Source organism: Ornithorhynchus anatinus, unplaced genomic scaffold (assembly GCF_004115215.2).
Source record: "Ornithorhynchus anatinus isolate Pmale09 unplaced genomic scaffold, mOrnAna1.pri.v4 scaffold_224_arrow_ctg1, whole genome shotgun sequence".
Taxonomy (NCBI): domain Eukaryota; kingdom Metazoa; phylum Chordata; class Mammalia; order Monotremata; family Ornithorhynchidae; genus Ornithorhynchus; species Ornithorhynchus anatinus.
Genome location: NW_024396724.1, coordinates 1,243,974 through 1,263,126, shown reverse-complemented (window position 1 = coordinate 1,263,126; position 19,153 = coordinate 1,243,974). Strand labels below are relative to the sequence as shown.

The window sequence follows — 19,153 nt, the reverse complement described above, 5'->3', positions numbered from 1 at the left end:
TTATGATTATGAAGGGTAGGTGGGAAAAATAAACTGTTGGATTGTCTTTAAGCCACTGGTGAGTCTCTGTCTGCTGTAGAGAGGAATGAGCAACCAGTAGGGGTTTTTGTCTTCTCAAGATGGAGGGACCTCATCAGAATTTAGAAGGGAGTCCTGGTAAACTGGCCACCACCCCAAAGTCCTTGTCCCCTGGAGCAATGATCCACCTTGAGATTGGCTCTTTGTAGCTGCCATTTCCCAGATCAGCTTCCCAAGTGCAGGAGCCAATAGAGTATTTAGAGAACTTGAGTCTCCTAGAATTCCAGATACTTGACTGTCATCCCTTCTTACCCAACTTTCCAATCTTAACCCTGTTATACTGATTTGTTGGCACTGACACTTATAGTTATTCTTAATCCAGTTATCCTGTTTTTCCTCTGTCTCTCCTCGGTCCTTGTCTCTGAAGACTAGAGGAACGAGCATAGAATTGAAAATCTGGAAAACTGGAATGTAGTCCCAGCTCTGCCTCTGACCAGTTGTGTGACCTTGAGCAGGGCACTTTGCTTCCCTGGACTTTGTTGTACTAACAAGTAAAATGGAGATGGGACACCTGCCATCCCTCCCTCTTAGACTGTACACATTTGTACATCTTATATACCGATTTCTCAAGCATTAGCTCATGTACGTGGTAACATTCCTTCTTGTTTCTATCTGTAATGTACATTATTATCTGCCCCCACACTTTCCCGTCCCATTCTATCTATTTATATTGATGTCTGTTCACTTATTTTGATGAGTGTATATCTATAATTCTATTTATTTATACTGATGCTTCTTTATTTGTTTTGATACCTGTCTTCCCCCTTGGGACTAAAAGCCCGGTATGGGCAGCGATGGTTTCTCTTTATTGCTGAACTGCACTTTCCAAGCACTTACTGAGGTTCTCTACACGCAGTAAGTGCTCAATGAATATGATTGAATGAACGAATGAGGAAACTCGGCTCGAGTTTGGAAGGACAAGAGTACAAGATCTCTACTATGAATACTTTCCATCATCAATCTCCATCTTCATCATCATCATCAATGTCAACATCTCTCTCCCAATGGGCCCCTTCCAACCCTCTTCTCCCTTCCACTTTGCATCACCAAAGCTCTCAGGTCTGTAGCCTTCAAGCACGTTGAAACTCCATGCCCAGCCCTACCGTGGTCTGCACATGTCCTTCAACTCTGCCATTTTCCCTATTTGTAAGGGTTTTTTAAATGCCTGCCTCCCCTCTAGATTGTAGTTCTTGTTGGGTAGGGATCACGTCTACCAACACTATTGTACCGGACTCTGACACGGAACAGAGTTAAAATGGGAGATCCCGGAACTCGTGGTGATTATAATCTGCTATTTTTAGTTTTGTACTCGTCTCTCCGGTTAGATCGCTGGGCTGGTATGCATCCTTTGGAATTTCTATAATTTCCAAGTTTCTACTACAGTAAAATGTTCCAAGAAAGTGCTCGATAAATGCTCCTATCACTTCTATTACTACTTAGCCACGAAAGTACTGTGACGATTGTTACTACTGATAGTAAATAATAAAGATAATGATGACAAGAATAAGAATGAGAAAGATTGTCCTTGGTTCAAAGACTTTCTTTATGGTATTTGTTAAGCACTCACAATGGGGAAGGCACTGTACTAAACATTGGGGTTCACACAAGTTAATCAGGTTGGACACAATCTCTGCCCCACATGGAGCTCGTAGTCTTAAACCCCATTTTGTAGCTGAGGTAACTGAGGCTCAGAGAAGTGAAGTGAATTGCCCTTGGTCACCCAGGATGTTTCTGTTTATTGTCATATTGTTCTCTCCCACGTGCTTAGTACTGTGATCTGCAAAGAGTAAGCATCCCATAAATACGACTGAATGAATGGATGGAAGTGGCAGAGACTGGATTAGAAGACAGGGCCTTCTGACTCCAAGGCCTGTGTTCTCTCCACTCATCCATGCTCCTTCTCATTTCCACTTCTGATGCTGAGATTGTAACAAGGATTGTGTTGTTGAGAGGGAATTTCTTCCATACTTGCCCACTGTTCCCATAAAAACTGTCATGAATATTTCTGGCTCTTTGCCATTTTGATGATCATTGGTCAGACACCAGTCATGAGGAGGCATGCCCTGCATCCAGCAAGACATGGGCATGAATTTATATTCATACTAGTGGGAATGGTTTGCACTGAGGTATTCACACTCCCTGGCTCGGTCCTTGTATGAAAAGCCATGCATCATCGTGGGAATGCTGGCATGCGCTGACAGACCTGAATTTACACCCCGGGCTACTGACTGCTTCCCCTGTTCTGGGTTAGCCCCTGCCCCCAACTGATGACTCTCAGAATTATCAGGGATTGGTTGGTGTCACTGACCATGGGGAAAATTGGACCAGAGTACAAGGACACAAGGCAGTCTGCTTCCATGTTACAAACACATATAGAACTAGAAACCAGCTCAGTGGATATGGAGGTACCAAGGTTCCGGGTATACAGGAGAATGAGACTTGCAGGTCAGTGTGTCTCTAACCCCTCCAGCCCAGGTCCAGTACTATCCTGTTCCCCAGATCCCTCGATCCTCCGTTCCCCATCAGGCACGCACCTTCTCCCAAGACCCTAAGAGGGATCTCAGTTGGGAATATGAGAATCCCTTTTCCAGAGCATTCTCACTCTCCTGTCGCTGAGAATCATGAAAAATGGACTGACAGCTGAAAAAGTGTAGGACATAATGTTGTGGCTATTAAGAATGAGAGGGGAATGTTTCTGCATGTTTAATAAAAAACTCAGGGTGATTGCATTCCTTCCACAGAGGAGGACATAGAGGGTGACCCGAGCAATAATTTGCTTTGCTGCTCTAACCTCGGGCATCACCATGGGGGAGCATCCGGGCCCGTGGAGGTGTCAGACCTGCCAGTGGTGTCTGTGCAGGACAAACACCATGTAACCGCTGGCCATGCTCATGAGCCTCACGAAGAACATGTCGTGGAAGGAGAGCACCACTGCATTGACCAGGGTTGTGACTGCACTGATACTGATGGAAGAGCAATATTTCAGAAGGATGACTCTATTTATGGCCGTGCTGTTTCCGGGTCCCGTGACCAACATCGGGGAAGTCATGTCAAGCAGCAGATTGAGGACCCAAGAGAGGAGGCAGGAGGGGAGGATGCACTTGGGGAATTGGGTTTTGACTCCCGCCCACCAGGAGGTGCCGGGCCTGATGGTGACGGCCTGGAAGACACTCAGGAGCAGGTGGTACAGATGGCAAGACCCCGGGCCACTCGATAGATGTATAAGAGGATTTTACAACCAGCATCATCCAGGAAATTATTCAGCCCCCAAGATGACAGGATATCCGGGATCCCTCTGCTGAGAAGGGCCAGGGTGTTGGCCAGGGCAAGATGGGCGAGGATCAGGTCCCAAGGATTCAGCTGGTGGGTGGTGGGGGCCACGTGTGCATAACCCAGGAGGAGGAATACGTTCCCTGAGACCCCAAAGATGATCTGTAACAGAAAGAGGATCCCATAGGCAAGCTCAGTGATATCCATTCTTTTCATTCCACAGTGACAGAAGAGACTTTCAGTGGCATAACCTGGGCATGAAAGAAACAGAGAAAGAGAGAGACCCAGACTCAATGAGAGACTTATAGAGAGACAGAGACAGAGGGACAAAGAGAGAGGAAAGAGACAGAGAGACGCTGAGAGAGTCACATAGAGAGGGGCTGAGACAAAAAGAAAGAGGGATATAGGAAGAGAAAGAGAAAGGCAAAGACAGAGAGAGACAGAGAGGGAGAAAGAGAAGAAGAATGGAAAGGCCCAGAGAAAGACAAAGAGATGGGGCAGAAACAGAGAGAGGGAGATGGGGCAATTTCAATGAGAGATATCAGTGTCTGCCTCCCCTTCCGGATAGAAATTTCGTTGTGGGCAGGGACGCTGTGTTACATTGCCCTCTTCCAAGTGTTTGGTACAGTGCTCTGCACCCAATCAGTGCTCAATAAATATGATTGGCTTATTGAAAGAGAGTGAAGAGGCAAAGAGAGATAAAGAGAGAGAAGCAGAGGGAGATGGAAAGACAGAGAGAGACAGGGAGACACAGGAAGTCAGAGAGAGGTGAATAGATGCAGAGCAAAGGAAGACAGAAGAAAATGTAGCAACAAAAAGTCAGAGAGACAGAGAAGCAGCATGGCCTAGTGGATAGAGCGCAGAAGGGCATGGGTTCTAGTTCTGCCTCCTCCACTTTTGTGCTGTGTGACCTTGGTTCAGTCACCTCGTTTCTCTGTGCCTCAGTTCCTTAACCTGAAAAATGGGGATTAGGACTGTGAGCCCCATGAGAGACATGTTACTCTGGACTCTGACCAGCCTGATTAGCTTAGAACAGTGCCTGGCACAGAATGAGCTCTTAACAAAATACCATAGATATTAAAAAAATACTAAAAAGGAAAAGAGAGGCAATGAAAGACAGAGAAGTAAAATGGAACCAGAGTTGGAGGGCAGGAGACGGACAAAGTGGCAGGGTCAGAAAGAGACAGATTGAGGCAAAGAGATACGAAGAGAGTCACAGAAAGAGAAAGCGTGATCAAGTCATAGAGGTAGAAACAGAGGTAGATTGGGAGTCAGAGATACACACATACATATATGTACGTACATGCATACAGAGATACAGAGAGTCAGAGAGAGAAATATTAAAGATACAGTAAGAGAAAGACAGAAAGAGACAAGCAGGTGAGCGGGCTGGGTCAGAAAACGAGAGAAAAGCAGAGAAGTTGAGAGATTGAGACTGAGAGAGATAAAGAGAGAGACGGAGATTGAAAGAGGCAGGAAGAGTCAGAAAACTCATTCATTTGGATGCCCAGTTAATTTCAGGACTGTTTTCCATATGGGTCCCCGACGAACATATTTCTCTTTGGGCAGGTTAAAGAGGCCATTCAGAAGATTCTCTCATCCCACTTTGTCCCAATTCGACCTTTTCTCCCAGAAAATTCAGGGGAATTTAGGAGATCTGATACCTGTTCTCTCTCCTACTTAAACAGTGAGTCCCATGTGGGGCAGGAGCTGCACCCAATCTGATTAACTTCTATCGATCCCAGCACTTAGAACCGAGTGTGACTCATAGTAAGTGATTAACAAATATCATAATAAAAATAAGAATATAGATAAGCATAAAAATAAGAATAATGTTTGGAAACAGATAACAATCCCTTACCAGGATGACAGCCTGGGGTCCAACACAGTTGAAGCCGATCCCTTGTCTCAAGATCTGGTAGAGTCTGGTGCCTTCCTAGAATTGGAGTTTTCACAAGGATTTTTCCCAATTCTGTCCCAAATACTCTGTCCTCTCTCCTCTGCTACAATCTTGGATTTCCCCTTCTCTCCAAGTCATTTCCACAGGCATGTTCCACTAAGGCCTCAAGCTTATCATGTCCAAAACTAAACTCCTCATCTTTCTTTGCATTTCTACTCCTAGCTTTCCCATTATGCTTGGCAACACCGCCATCCCACTCAAAACCTTGGTATCATCTATGACTCCTCGTTCTTTCCATTTGTATATTCAGTCTGTGGCCGAATCCCACTGGATGTTCCTCATAAAATTCCCCAGATCAACTGCTTTCTTGCCATCCAAATGGACAGCATCCTGGTGCAGGCACTTTTGGTACCCTGGCTAGATTACTGTCTGAATGCCCTCCCCCTACATATATCACTTCTGACATCAGGAGCATTTCCACTGGCAACATTCCGAGCCACATTCTCATCCTCAGATATCAAGGCAATATCATGGGCAATGGACACCTGGAAGAAAGTCAGTCTCCTAAGCACTGAAGCTGTACTCTCTGAAATCCAGCTGTGCTGGGGAAGGGGGACCTGGAGAAGACTGACCAGCAGCAGGATACCCAAACAACTGTTGTCTGGGGAACTGAAATTGAAATCGGAATGCAAGGAGGGCAGAGGAGACTAAGTTCATCATAAAACAAAGCCTCGAACTCTACTAAATCCTAATTGAGAATCAGTAGCTTTAGAGAGACCAGCATAATGCGCTGTAATCAGGAAGGGAGTGTTCCAACAGGAATTCTCTTAGGATCATGAAAGCAAGAGGGAAAGGAGAAACAGCTCAGATTTCACAATCTTCATAGACAACACAACAATGGCAGTCTTGCCTAACTATTCTATTGTGACTATTTATTTCTTTTGTGCTCTCCCAAGCACTTAGTTCAACCTAGACTCAAGTGCTCAACTCTCAAGTAATGTACTCTCCCAATTGCTTAGTACAGTCCTCTGCACACAGTAATCTCTCAGTGAATACCACTGATGGGCTGATTGCATGGATAATGCAGCCAGGATTGTGGCTGTTCCCTTAGATTTTTCACACTCACTTTTACACAGATGGGTGAATAACCTCTTCAGTGACACCTTCTTCAAATACCAAGGACAAGATTGCTTGTGTGTGTCTGTGTGATCAAGTTATATATGCTGACAAGGAGACTGGTGAGGAGATTGATACAGTATCCCCCTCCTCACTGGCCTTCCTTCTTCCACGCTCTTTCCACTCTAGTCCATACTTCACTCTGTGGCCTGGATCACCTCTCTAAAATATCGTTTTGCCATTTTGTCTTACTCACCAAACGTGAATTCAGCCTGGGAGGGCAGCTCCTGGACAATGAGAGTCTGTCAGGACAAGACTGAGGCAGCATTTATCAGCAGCTTTTCTCATCTCTCCTCTCCCTCAGGGAGTGATTAATGTGTTTGTGGATGGACTAGGCAGGAAGGAAGGAGTCAGTGTGTGACTCGCTGAGCTCTAGTCCACTCTGACACTCAGACTGTGATATGTCTGGAAATTCTCAAACTCCCCTCCCTCTTGCCCACCAGTCTGGGATGAGATGACCCTACCTTGGGCAGTGGTTAGCAAGTGGAAGGTAATCTGCTGCAAGTCAAAACTCACCTGTGCTAGGCAGCAGCAGCATAGGAGAAAGTCAAGGGTGGAGACTCAAGTTTACTGTGCAAAAGGAGGCAATAATAATAATAATAATAATAATAATAATAATAATAATGATAATGGTATTTTTTAACCACATACTATGTGCAAAGCACTGTTCTAAGTGCTGGGGGATGCAAGGTGATCAGGTTGCCCCACGTGGGGCTTACAGTGTTAATACACATTTTACAGATGAGGTAACTGAGGCTCAGGGAATTGAAGTGACTTACCCAAAGTCATACAGCTGAGAAGCGGCAGAGCCGGGTTTAGAAGCCATGACCTCTGACTCCAAAGCCCGGGCTCTTTCAACCAAACCACGCTGCTTCTCTGGTAAACCACTTGCATACTTTTACCTAGAAAACTCTATGGCTACACTACCGGAATGATTGCGGATGGAGGTGGGGTGTTCCAGGAGAGACGTGTCCATGGCGTCACTGAGGGTCGGAGACAACTCGACAGCATAAGCCAAGACAAAACCCACATCCCACGCATTACTGCTATCATGTAGCAGACACATATGGAGATGGAAGCCAGCTCAGTAGAGATGGAAGTACCAGGTTTCTGGATACCCGGGGGAATGGGACTTGCAAGACAGGGTGTCTCTAACACCTCAAACTCAGCTCTGAGACCCTCCTGTGATGATTCTCTTGACTGCTCTGACCTCGGACACCGTCCCGAGGGAGAAGCCCGGCCCGTGGAGGGGCAGACTTGCTGGTAGTGCATGTGTCAGACAAACACCATGGAGCCACTGGCCACGCTCACAAGCCCCACGAAGAGCAGATCATGGAGGGAGAGCACCACCGCATTAACCAGGGGCGTAACTGCTCTGACACTGATGGAGAAGCAGTATTTCAAGATGACGATATTGTTTACGGGGTGCTATTCTGGGGTCCCCTAACAAATATCGGTGCAGGCATGTAAATGAACAGATTGAGAATCCAAGAGGAGATGCAGGAGGGGAGGATGCATTAGATAACTGGGTTTTGACTCCTTCCCACCAGGAGGTGCCGGGGCAGATGGTGACGGCCTGGAAGACGCTCAGGAGGCAGGTTCATTCATTCATTCAATAGTATTTATTGAGCACTTACTATGTGCAGAGCACTGTACTAAGCGCTTAGAACCTACAATTAGGCAACAGATAGAGACAATCCCTGCCCAATGACGGGCTCACAGTCTAATCGGGGGAGAAAGACGGCAGAGCAAAACAGAGCGAAACAAAAACAAGACAACATTATCACGATAAATAGAAGCAAGGAGATGTACACCTCATTAAAATAAATAGGGCAATAAATAATATATACAAATGAGCACAGTGCTGAGGGGAGGGGAAGGGGTGAGGGGGAGGAGCAGAGGATGGGGTGGGGAGGGGGAGCAGAGGGAAAGAGGGCTCAGCTGAGGGGAGGTGAAGGGGGAAGGGGGAGGAGCAGAGGGTGGAGAAGAGCAGAGGGAAAAGGCGGGAGCTCAGTCTGGGAAGGCCTCTTGGAGAAGGTGAGCTCTCAGTAGGATTTTGAAGAGGGGAAGAGAGTTAGTTTGGTGGATATGAGGAGGGAGGGCATTCCAGGACAGCGGTAGGAAATGGGCCAGAGGTCGATAGCAGGATAGGCGTGAACGGGGGACAGTGAGGAGGTAAGCAGCAGAGGAGCAGAGTGTATGAGGTGGGCAGAAGAAAGAGAGAAGGGAGGTGAGGTAGGAAGGGGCAAGGTGATGGAGAGCTTTGAAGCCAAGAGTGAAAAGTTTTTGTTTTGTGTGGAGGTTGATAGGCAACCACTGGAGGTTTTTAAGGAGAGAAGTGACATGCCCAGAGCGTTTCTGTAGGAAGATGATCTGGGCAGCAAAATGAAGGATAGACTGGAGTGAGGGGAGACAGGAGGAAGGGAGATCAGAGAGAAGGTGGTGCAGTTGCCATGGCCTCGGGATACTCGAGAAGTGTATCGGAGGATTTTACATCCAACATCATTCAGGAAATTCCTCAGCCTCCAAGATGACAGGATGTTGGGGATCCTCCTGCTGAGAAGGGCCATGGTGTTGGCCAGGGCCAGGTGGGTCAGGATCAAGTCTGGAGGATTCAGCTAGTGGGTGGTGGAGACCACGTGTGTATAAAATAGGAGGAGGAAAATGTTCCCTGAAACCCTATAAAAGCAGTGTGGTTTAGTGGAAAGAGCACGGGCTTGGGAGTCAGAGGTTATAGGTTCTAATCCTGTCTCCCCCACTTATCAGCTGTGTGACTTTGGACAAGTCACTTCTCTTTGCCTCAGTTACCTCATCTGTAAAATGGGGATTAAGACTGTGAGCCCCACACGGGACAATGTGATTATCTTGTATCTACCCCAGTGCTTAGAACAGTGATTGGCATATAGTAAGCCCTTAACAAATACCTCCTCAGAATCAAAAGACTTTTAGTACCACAACCTGAGGAATAAGAGAACTAGAAAGAGATCTAGACACCTAGACAGAATGAGAGACTTATGGAGAGACAGAGGCAGAGGGAGAGATAGAGGAAGAAACAGAAAGACACGGAGAGAGTCAGAGGGGCTGAGACAAAAAGAAAGAGGGATGTAGAGAGACAGAAAGATAGAGATAGAGAAAGAGAGAGGTGTAGGCAGAGGGAGAAAAGCAGAAGAGATGGAAAGACATATAGAAAGGCAGAGAGATAGGGCCAGAGAGACAGAGAAGCCACATGGCTTAGTGGATAGAGCACAGGCCTGGGAGTTCAAAGGCCCGGGTTCTAGTTCTGCCTCCTCCACTGTTCTGCTGTGGTGACCTTGGGTCAGTCACTTAGCTTCTCTGTGCCTTAGTTACCTCATCTGTAAAATGGGGATTAAGACTGTGAGCCCCATGTGGTACAGGGACTGTGTCCCCCCGCTTAACTAGTATCTACCCCAGCACTTAGATTAGTCCTTGGCACATAGTAGGTGCTTAAGAAGTATCATAATTATTATTATTTTTATTAAAATGGGGATTTGATACCCATTCTCTCTCAACTTTAGACTGTGAAACTTGCATGGGATAGGGACTGTGCCCGACCTGATTAACTTGTATCTTCTAGAGTGCTTGGGATAGAGTAACAAATACCATTAAAATAAAAAAGAGGGTGACCCGGCCTGCCCTGGGCAAGAAGGAGACATGGTCTGTGTTCTAGTTCCCTTCAGGGAGGGCTTTCAGAAGGGTAGGCTTTAGGGGAACAAGGGTGGGTTTTAGGGGAACTGTCTCCTTTTAACAGAACTTTTGTCTCCTGACTTCTAGTCCCATTATCAGTCCATGCGGGCAAGTTCCTTCAACACCTCTGAGGAAAGACTGCCGGGGATGGACAGGAGTTCCTAATAACAATTGTGGTATTTCATTCAATTCATTCCATCGCATTTATTAAGGGCTTACTCTGTCCAGAACACTGTACTAAGTGCTTGGGAGAGGTCAAAATAACAATAGACCGACACTGTCCATGCCCACAACGATCTTACAATCTAGAGGGGAGTTAGCTATCACTCCAAATAAATAAATACATTACAGATGTGTTCTAAAGTGCTGTGGGGCTGGGGAGGGGGTTGAATAAGGGGAATAAGTCAGGGCAACACAGAAGGGAGTGGGAAAAGAGGAAAGGAGGGCTTTGTCGGGGAAGGTCTCTTGGAAGAGATGGTTAAGCACTTACTATGTGCCAGGTACTGTGGTAAGCACTGGGGTGGATACAAGCGAAATGGGTTGGGCAGAATCACTGTTGCATGTAAAGTTTACAGTTTCAACCCTCATTTTACAGATGATGTAATGGAGGCACAGAGAACTCAACTGACTTGCCCAAGGTCACACAACAGACAAGGGGTGGAGCAAGGATTAGAACCCATGACCTTCTAACTTCCAGGCATGTGCTCTATCCATTACAGAGACCTAACTGGAAATTCTCAAACTCACCCTTGGCCTGCTGCCCACCAATCTGGGAGGAGATGAACCCAAATCTCTCCCCTCAATTTTCTGTTGCTGACAATCAGAAATATTCATGGAAAGGCACGTCAATAGCCGGGCCTTGTCCTGCAGTCCCTTTTCTTCTCCAACTCCTGTCCATCTCCCTTCCCTTTCTCTCTTCCTCTATCTTCCCCCACCTCCACCCCACCCTCTCCCGGAATTAAATTTTCACCCTCAGCTCTTGGGGAGGGGAATGTGTAGCTTGAGGAACATAGGTAATCGATGAGTGATTTTAAGTAGGTCTACAGAGGAACTGGGGCCCCACTTGAGATAAGGAACTAGAATAAAAAAGGACAGACTGCACGTGGTGCCAGGATTTGGTTGATTGCCTTTTTATCAGGTACAAATAGTTTTAGGCCTATTATAGTCTTGGGAGCTCTTTTTTCTTTATCTGCTTTCAAGTGGTAGAGCACAGAGCAGTTTGATATTCACCCTAGGCCCACAGCACTTATTTACATTTATATATTATTTATATTGCCTCTTACTCTACTATTTCCCTAATCTATAATTTCTTTAAATGATTGCCTCCCAAAAGGGTGAAATTCCTTGCGGGAAGGAACGGAGTCGACCATCTCGGTTGTATTGTGCTTTCACAAGCATTTAGTACACTATTCTTCATACAGTAATAACTCAGAAAATATCTTTGACTGATTGATGAGGGGTGGGAGTGGTCTTGGAGGTCGGAAACTGTTTATCTTCTGTGACCACACTTAGTCTGAAAGCAAGACAGGAAGGGTAAAAACTTTATTAAAGATTGTTTTTATTTCCTTCGGAATGAAACTCAGAAGATTTTTAGTAGAAGAAATAAACATTGTCAAACATGCCAAGCACTGTATTAAGGACTGGGGCAGATGCAAGAAAAGCAGGACACACACAGTCCCTGTCCCAACTGAGAGATGCATTCTAAGTCAGAGGGAAAAGAGGTATTGATTCCTCGTTTTACTGAGGAAGAAACCAAAGCACAGAAAATTTAAGTATCTTGCCCCAAATCACACAGCAGGCCAGTGGCAAAGTTGGCATTACCACCAGGTCTCCTGACACCCAGTTTCTCTCCACCAGGCCAAGCTGCTTCTCTAATAATACCGTTTACTGAGTACCCACTTGGGACTGTGTATTGCAGTAGGCAATTGGCAAGTACAAAATATAAAATGGACACATTCTTTGCCACAAAGATCTTCCTCTCAAATAGGGGAGAAATGATAAATAATGTTGGTATTTGTTAAGCACTTACCAAGTGCAGAGCACTGTTCTAAGTGCTGGGTAGATACAGGGTAATCAGGTTGTCTCACGCGAGGCTCACGCTTAATCCCCATTTTACAGATGAGGTAACTGAGGCACAGAGAAGTTAAGTGACTTGTCCACAGTCACATAGCTGACAAGTGGCAGAGCCGGGATTCAAAAAGAAAAAGAAATGTTTATGATTGGAGTGAAGTGGAGTTCAGAGGAGGGTGTTTCCGAAAAGCAGCATGGCTCCATGGAAAGGGCCCAGGATTGGGAGTGTTGCGAGCCGCCCCAAGATGGCGACGGTGAGGCCAACCTCCAGCCCGGGTCACCTGAACTGCAAGCTAGCTTCTCCGTGTCACGTGACCCATCCACACTTCACGCACGGGCCGGTCGGGTGTGACGGGAATCATCGTAGAAACTGGTAGCGAGTCACGTGATCACCGAAGTGCTTACTGACTGGCTACCGTTCGTACTGGTGCCTAGCCCCCATTGGGCACGGTGCGCCACCGTCGGATTCTTCTGTAATAATAATAGCAATAATGTTGGTATTTGTTAAGCGCTTACCATGGGCAGAGCACTGTTTAAAGCGCTGGGGGAGATACAGGGTAATCAGGTTGTCCCACGTGAGGCTCAGAGTTAATCCCCATTTTACAGGTGAGGGAACTGAGGCACAGAGAAGTTAAGTGACTTGCCCACAGTCACACAGCTAAGTGGCAGAGTCGGGATTCGAACCCATGAACTCTGACTCCCAAGCCCGGACTCTTTCCACTGGACCACGCTGCTTCTCTACCAATAAAGCTGGCAGGGCAGCCTCGGATTGGGGCATTGACATCATTCGTACCCCACCGGGGTGAACGAGCTGCTCGACACTTTCCTACTGCTCTGTTCTTTGACTCGTTCTCTCGGAGTCTTTCGTCTCTTCATCGACTAAATGAACCCTCCCTATTTTTGTCAATAACAGTACTGAGAGACCATTGTACTAAGAGCTTTCCCGTTCCCCCCACGGCACCCTCAGCTGACAGGGTTCCTGGGTGGGGGCAGCCTAAGGGGAGGGGATTAGGGACAACTGAGAGGATGGCGAGGGGAGAGTCAGACGGGGTGAGTCAGGTCGGGGAGGCTCAGATATGGGGCAGTCAGACGAGTCAGAGAAGGGAAAAATCAAAAGGGGGAAGATCAGACTGGGGAGAGTCGGATGGAGGAGGGTAACATAGGGGTAGAGTCAGGGAGCCCCTCCCCTCCTAACGGCAGTCACTGGGCAGGAAAGAGGGGGAAGGAGGCTTCAATTTGTAGTTCAAGATGGCTTCTGTCACAGGTAGGCCGGTCCTTAGAGTGGCCTCGGCCCTTTACATGGTAGGAAGTGGGGATCGGCTTCCCCCCTCTGCCTTCATCAGCCCGTGAGAGGGGGAGGGGCCAGGTCATACACACCCGCCAATCAGCGGATGAGAGCGGAGCTGCCTGGCCCAACGGGAGGGGGCGGAGCGAGCAAAGGGCAGCCAATCAGCGAGTGAGAGAGGAGAGGTCGGGCCCAAAGTGGGCGGGGACAGAGGGAGCTCACAAAGAGCAGCCAGTCGGGGAGGGAACGAGGAGCTGCTCGGCCCAGGTGGGAGGGGAAGGGGTCAACACGTGAAGAGCAGCCAATGATGGTGGCTCCCCGAGGCCCCTCCTCCATCTTCCCTCCAGTCATTCATTCATTCATTCATTCATTCATTCATTCATTCAATAGTATTCATTGAACGCTTACTATGTGCAGAGCACTGTATTAAGCGCTTGGAATGTACAAATCGGTAACAGACAGAGACAGTCCCTGCCCTTTGACGGGCTTACAGTCTAATCAGGGGAGACAGACAGACAAGAACAATGGCAATAAATAGAATCAAGGGGAAGAACATCTCATTAAAACAATAGCAAATAAATAGAATCAAGGGGATGTACATCTCATTAACAAAATAAATAGGGTAATGAAGATATATACAGTTGAGTGGACGAGTTCAGTGCTGAGGGGATGGGAAGTGAGAGGGGGAGGAGCAGAGGGAGAGGGGGGAGAAGAGGGTTTAGCTGCGGAGAGGCGAAGAGGTGGGGGGGTAGAGGCAGCAGAAGGAAAAGGGTTAGCTCAGTCTGGGAAGGCCTCTTGGAGGAGGTGAGCTTTAAGTAGGGTTTTGAAGAGGGAAAGAGAATTAGCTTGGCGGAGATGAGGAGGGAGGGCGTTCCAGGACCTCGGCTGGGCGTGGCCCAAGGGTCGACGGCGGGATAGGCGAGAACGGGGGACGGTGAGGAGGTGGGCGGTAGAGGAGCGGAGCGTGCGGAGTGGGCAGTAGAAAGAGAGAAGGGAGGAGAGGTAAGAGGGGGCAAGGTGATGGAGAACCTTGAAGCCTAGAGTGAGAAGTTTTTGTTTTGTGCGGAGGTTGATAGGCAACCACGGGCGGTTTTTAAGAAGGGGAGTGACATGCCCAGAGCGTTTCTGCAGGAAGATGAGCCGGGCAGCGGAGTGAAGAATAAACTGGAGCGGGGTGAGAGAGGAGGAAGGGAGATCAGAGAGAAGGCTGACAGTAATCTAGCCGGGATATAACGAGAGCCTGTGACAGTAAGATAGCAGTCGCTGCGCCGCCCTCCGACAGGAAGAACTCGAGCTCGTCTTGGGGGCACTGCTCGCGTTTGAGGGGATGAGGACAGAAGCACTGTGTCTGTCTGAGGGCGCCGCCTTACAGGTCTTCCTGCTCGGGAGGGGTGGTTGATGGGGAAGCTGGGCCCCTGCCCCACCGCGGGAGTCTCTCTGGCTGCGTTGGGGAGGGAAAGGAGGACGGGGACCCTATGCACCCATCCAGCCTACCCAGCCTCCTCCTCCCCCTCCTCGTCCGGTCGCCCTCCCCTCGGTGACGTCACCCAGGATCACATGTATGGGACCAACCCCATCTCCCTCCCCCCCCACGGTGCAGTCTGCCCAGGACCCCCGCGTCTCCTCAGACACCCTGCCCAGCGGACGTGGGCCGGGAACCCCGTAGGCTGCAGAGCGGGCAGACCCAGACCCGTCTCCTGGGGGCCACAGTGTCCCTGCCTCCTCCTCCCTACAAAGCGGTAATAATAATAAGGATCATAATGATAGTGATCATGGTGGTGAGCAAGGGTTAATCCATCTTGTAACGCAAAAACCATTTCATAAGACCCCGTGAGCAACAATATCAAGGGAGGAATTTGAGGAAGATGCTGAATTGTCTTGTTGACTGCTTTGATGAGGGAGTGAAGTGCCTTGCTGTAGGGCAGGAGAACGATGCTTCTTGCAAAGAGAGCTGGCAGGGAAGGAGTGGAGGGAGGAGTAGCCGTCCCCCCTGGCTTTACTCAGTAACAAGCTTGACACGTCAGGCCATCGGAACAACGAATCAGGACCCCCTCGAAACAGCTGCCATGAGTGGGTAAAAAGGGGAACGAGCTGGCCCCTGGCGGCAGCAAAGCCATCTAAAAAATGAACCGAGACGCTTACTGCGGCCGCCTGAAAACACCTAAGACTCGAGCCAGGATGATGTGCTGCAGACAGCCTGGACTCCTTGAACTTCTTCGTCTTGGGACCACCTGCGTGAGCCTGAAGGAAACAGACGGACGGTATATGTATACACTTATGTATACACAAGAGAAGCAGCGTGGCTCAGTGGAAAGAGCATGGGCTTGGGAGTCAGAGGTCATGGGTTCTAATCCCGGTTCCTCCACCTATCAGCTGTGTGACTTTGGACAAGTCACTTAAATTCTGTTTGCCTTAGTTACCTCATCTGTAAAATGGGGATGGAGACTGTGAGCCCCACGTGGGGCAATCTGATTACCTTATCTTTCTTCCCAGCGCTTAGAACAGTGCTTGGCACATAGTAAGCGCTTAACAAATACCATCACTATCATCAACATCTGTGTGTTCGTGTGGGCAGGTACGTGTGCATGAGGGTGTATGTACACCTCTACTCCTCTTGACTCGACTAAGCCTGGAATAAAAACTCGACTAAGCCTGGAATAAAAAAGGAATTTAGTGATAGTGAAGATGAGGTTCTGGTCCTGTCTGGGGGCAGCCCTTCTTGACCATTAGTGGGAGTTTCAATGTGTCCGATGGCCTATTGACTCTCCTTTCCACCCCGACGTCCTTCCTGGCAGGTGGAGGCACAGAAATGGAGGCAGAATCTCGTATCTTAGTTTGAGAAAATGCACCGATTTCTGGACAGGGAGCTCAAGCTGTGACTTTGGAGCCTGGAGAAGGACAAAAGGGAGAATCTGCAGAAATATAGGCAGAGTTAGGAGCTTCTGTTCCACCAGCTCTTCCGGCACTGATTACAAAACTGCAGAAGTGCCAAAGGGGGAGCATCAAGCTTTTGCATGTGAGAGTTCAGGTAACAGTTAATTGAGATGGGGAGGGAGCATAGAAAGACTCGTCTGGATTTTCTGGAGGACCATGCCCAGACCGACTACATCCCTTCTTGGGAGGGTGCTCCAGAGCCAGGTCCTGGATGGTAGGACCCTAGATGCATACTTCCATCCAGGGCTCTGGGCAAAGCACAGGGGACACAGCACTGATTGACCAGAAAAAATGTACGTAATCGCAAGATCCCAACTCTTAGCTGTTGGAATGAAATGGGTGCAGAAAGGCTTGATGCAGTACCCTCACTGAGAGCCATGTTAGAGGAAGATGTGGACAAGGAACATTTCCATAGCCCAAATACTAGTGTCTAGTGTCTTCTTTCTCCTTAGCATGCTAGAGGAATATTTTGCAGGTACCTACTTGTTCTATGCTTCTTGTGGACGACCCAAGAAATGAAGGGCCAAGGAGTTCACATGCAGGAGGGGGGTACTTGGGATATTTTGGAAGGGCACAAAGAAATTGTTCCATATGACATGCTGAGGCCTGAGATTGACAAGAATTATGACCGACTCTTTGCTCTCTCCAGGATTGTGTAAATGCTGCATCAATGGCCAAAGGCCACCATGTCCTTGGAGGTGACCGTCTGCTGGGTCCCTGAAATGAGAGAAGATATGCAGGTGAGTGGAAGCCCAAGGGCTCTTCGAGTCAATCCACTGAAAAATTCCACCCCAAATTCCTGTCTCACGCAGTACCTACAGAGTTAAACCCTGATTGGGACTGTCAGGTTGTCACCTATCACAGCCAAAGATGGACCAAGAGTATCCTCCTGTATAGAGGCAGCCATGTGTTTGCCTGTAAGACTCCAATCTGTTGGGCTGGGATTTCAGGTCCCTAACCTTGGGAGGGTTTTGGACCTGAAATCCCAATGAAATTTTGATTGGCTTCCCACATGTGCTTTTTCCCTCTTCCAAAACCCTGGCAGAGGATACTCTGGAGGAGGCCTTCTCTTCCCGATTCCAGTGGGCTAAGAACACCTCCAGATGGAGGCTTGATCTCTGCTCTCACTGCTGTAGTGGAGACAAAGATGCCTGAATCCCCAAACTACCTTTATCCAGGCATTGACTGTGAGTGTCGCATTGCAGTGTCACCCTCTCCACTGCCAAACTCTCCAAATTCCTGTGGAAGAAAGGGTTGGCATGTGGTGTAATGAATCGCAACCTTTTCTCTCTGCAGTGTATATGAATGGACTCAAACACCGCCAATCCTCATTTTGTCGTGTCACAGGATCGGAGGAATGTGTCATTCGTGGAGGCCCCGCAAGATAAGCAGGATGGGCCGCAGAATGGGCCAGTCTAATTGTTAACCCTTTCAGATCCCCAGAGGAAACTCCCCTAATCCCCTCGGCCCGAACCCCAGACAACGGAGCACCAGAGTTCGTACAACACAGATCAAGGCAAATATCTGGATTCTCTCAGGGGAGTTAATTACGGTAGAATTGAAAATGCAATGGAGACTAGTCTTTTCTTCCTTTCACCCCAGTTAAACAAGACCATGGTCTAGAGGGAGCTTGGGCTCTGACATCCATTTTCCCTTCACCCCTGTTTGTTGTAATGCATTTCCCATTCATCTCCCTTCCCCTACCCGACTCTAGAAGATGTTTTCCAAGCTGGTCCTGGATAGGGAGCCCAGCTGGGAGAAGCTTCCGATGGTACTGGCACCCAAAATCAGAAAATGATATCTCTTGAGTGGTTACAGTGCACAGGTCATGGAACTGAAAGTTGGGAGACTAAAGTGCTGAGGGTTGATGAGAGCGAGTCTGGCGTCCAACTACCAGTGAAAGCAATATTAGAGAGATATAGTAAGGGCTCTGGGGTGTGGGAACATGATGAAAAGTATATCAAAATACTTCGGGGGAGTGAATGCCAGGGCATTGATGACATCCATATCAGGTATGAAATTCAAGTCATTCTTCGGGTGAAACCTGTGAATTCGCAGTATTCTCCATTGCTTTGGATCTGCAAGTATCTTTGGTGTGACCTCGTATCTGCATCGGCTACCAAAAAATCACTGTGGAATAGACAGGAGAAAATTTCCTTCAGGTGAGGGGCAAAATCCCAGATGCCAAACTGCTGTACGGATCCCATGTCAGCAGTACTATTCTCTACCTTTGTATCAGTCTACAAATATTCAGGATGTTACTTTTAATCCTCCTTCACACTCTGAGTAGCTCTGAGTGTTAGAGACCTTTTCCCCTCAGGATCACAATATGGGAATGAGTCCTCCAGATTCCAGACTAAGTGCGAATGGATTGGGCACTACTTGGCGATTCAAAATAACACCACCATCATCACTAATGATTATTGTACTATTATTAGTAAAAATTAATGGTTATCATTACTTTTTAGCCTCATCATTTTTATTACCCCAGTCAATTATTCCCTGGAACAGAAGATGGGTATTACTCTATTAAAAAGTGTCAATGAAGAGGTCAGAAAAGTTTCCACTTCCACCCCACCGAGGGAGCCAGACGTGAAAGTGGTGGCCCTCCATCCAAATCTGTACCCACCATTCTTGTCACATCATCAGAGGAATGAAGTTTAGGCCTCCGTGCCTACACTTGTTTATTAATAACTCTATAGTGATATTTGGTGATGATGGCATCAGGTCCCCTT

General features: G+C 47.9%; 1 long non-coding RNA gene and 2 pseudogenes across 1 annotated transcript; 1 reads left to right on the top strand and 2 right to left on the bottom strand.

Annotated features, from left to right (window-relative positions):
* Positions 2,639–3,564, bottom strand: ORNANAV1R-PS3678 (vomeronasal 1 receptor ornAnaV1R-ps3678 pseudogene; annotated as a pseudogene).
* Positions 7,452–8,024, bottom strand: ORNANAV1R-PS3679 (vomeronasal 1 receptor ornAnaV1R-ps3679 pseudogene; annotated as a pseudogene).
* On the top strand, positions 14,455–17,988 carry LOC114808780. Its single transcript, XR_003756554.2, has 3 exons — positions 14,455–14,486; positions 17,068–17,158; positions 17,715–17,988. It is a non-coding gene; the product is annotated as an uncharacterized LOC114808780 (long non-coding RNA).
* Positions 17,989–19,153: the final 1,165 nt, after the last annotated feature.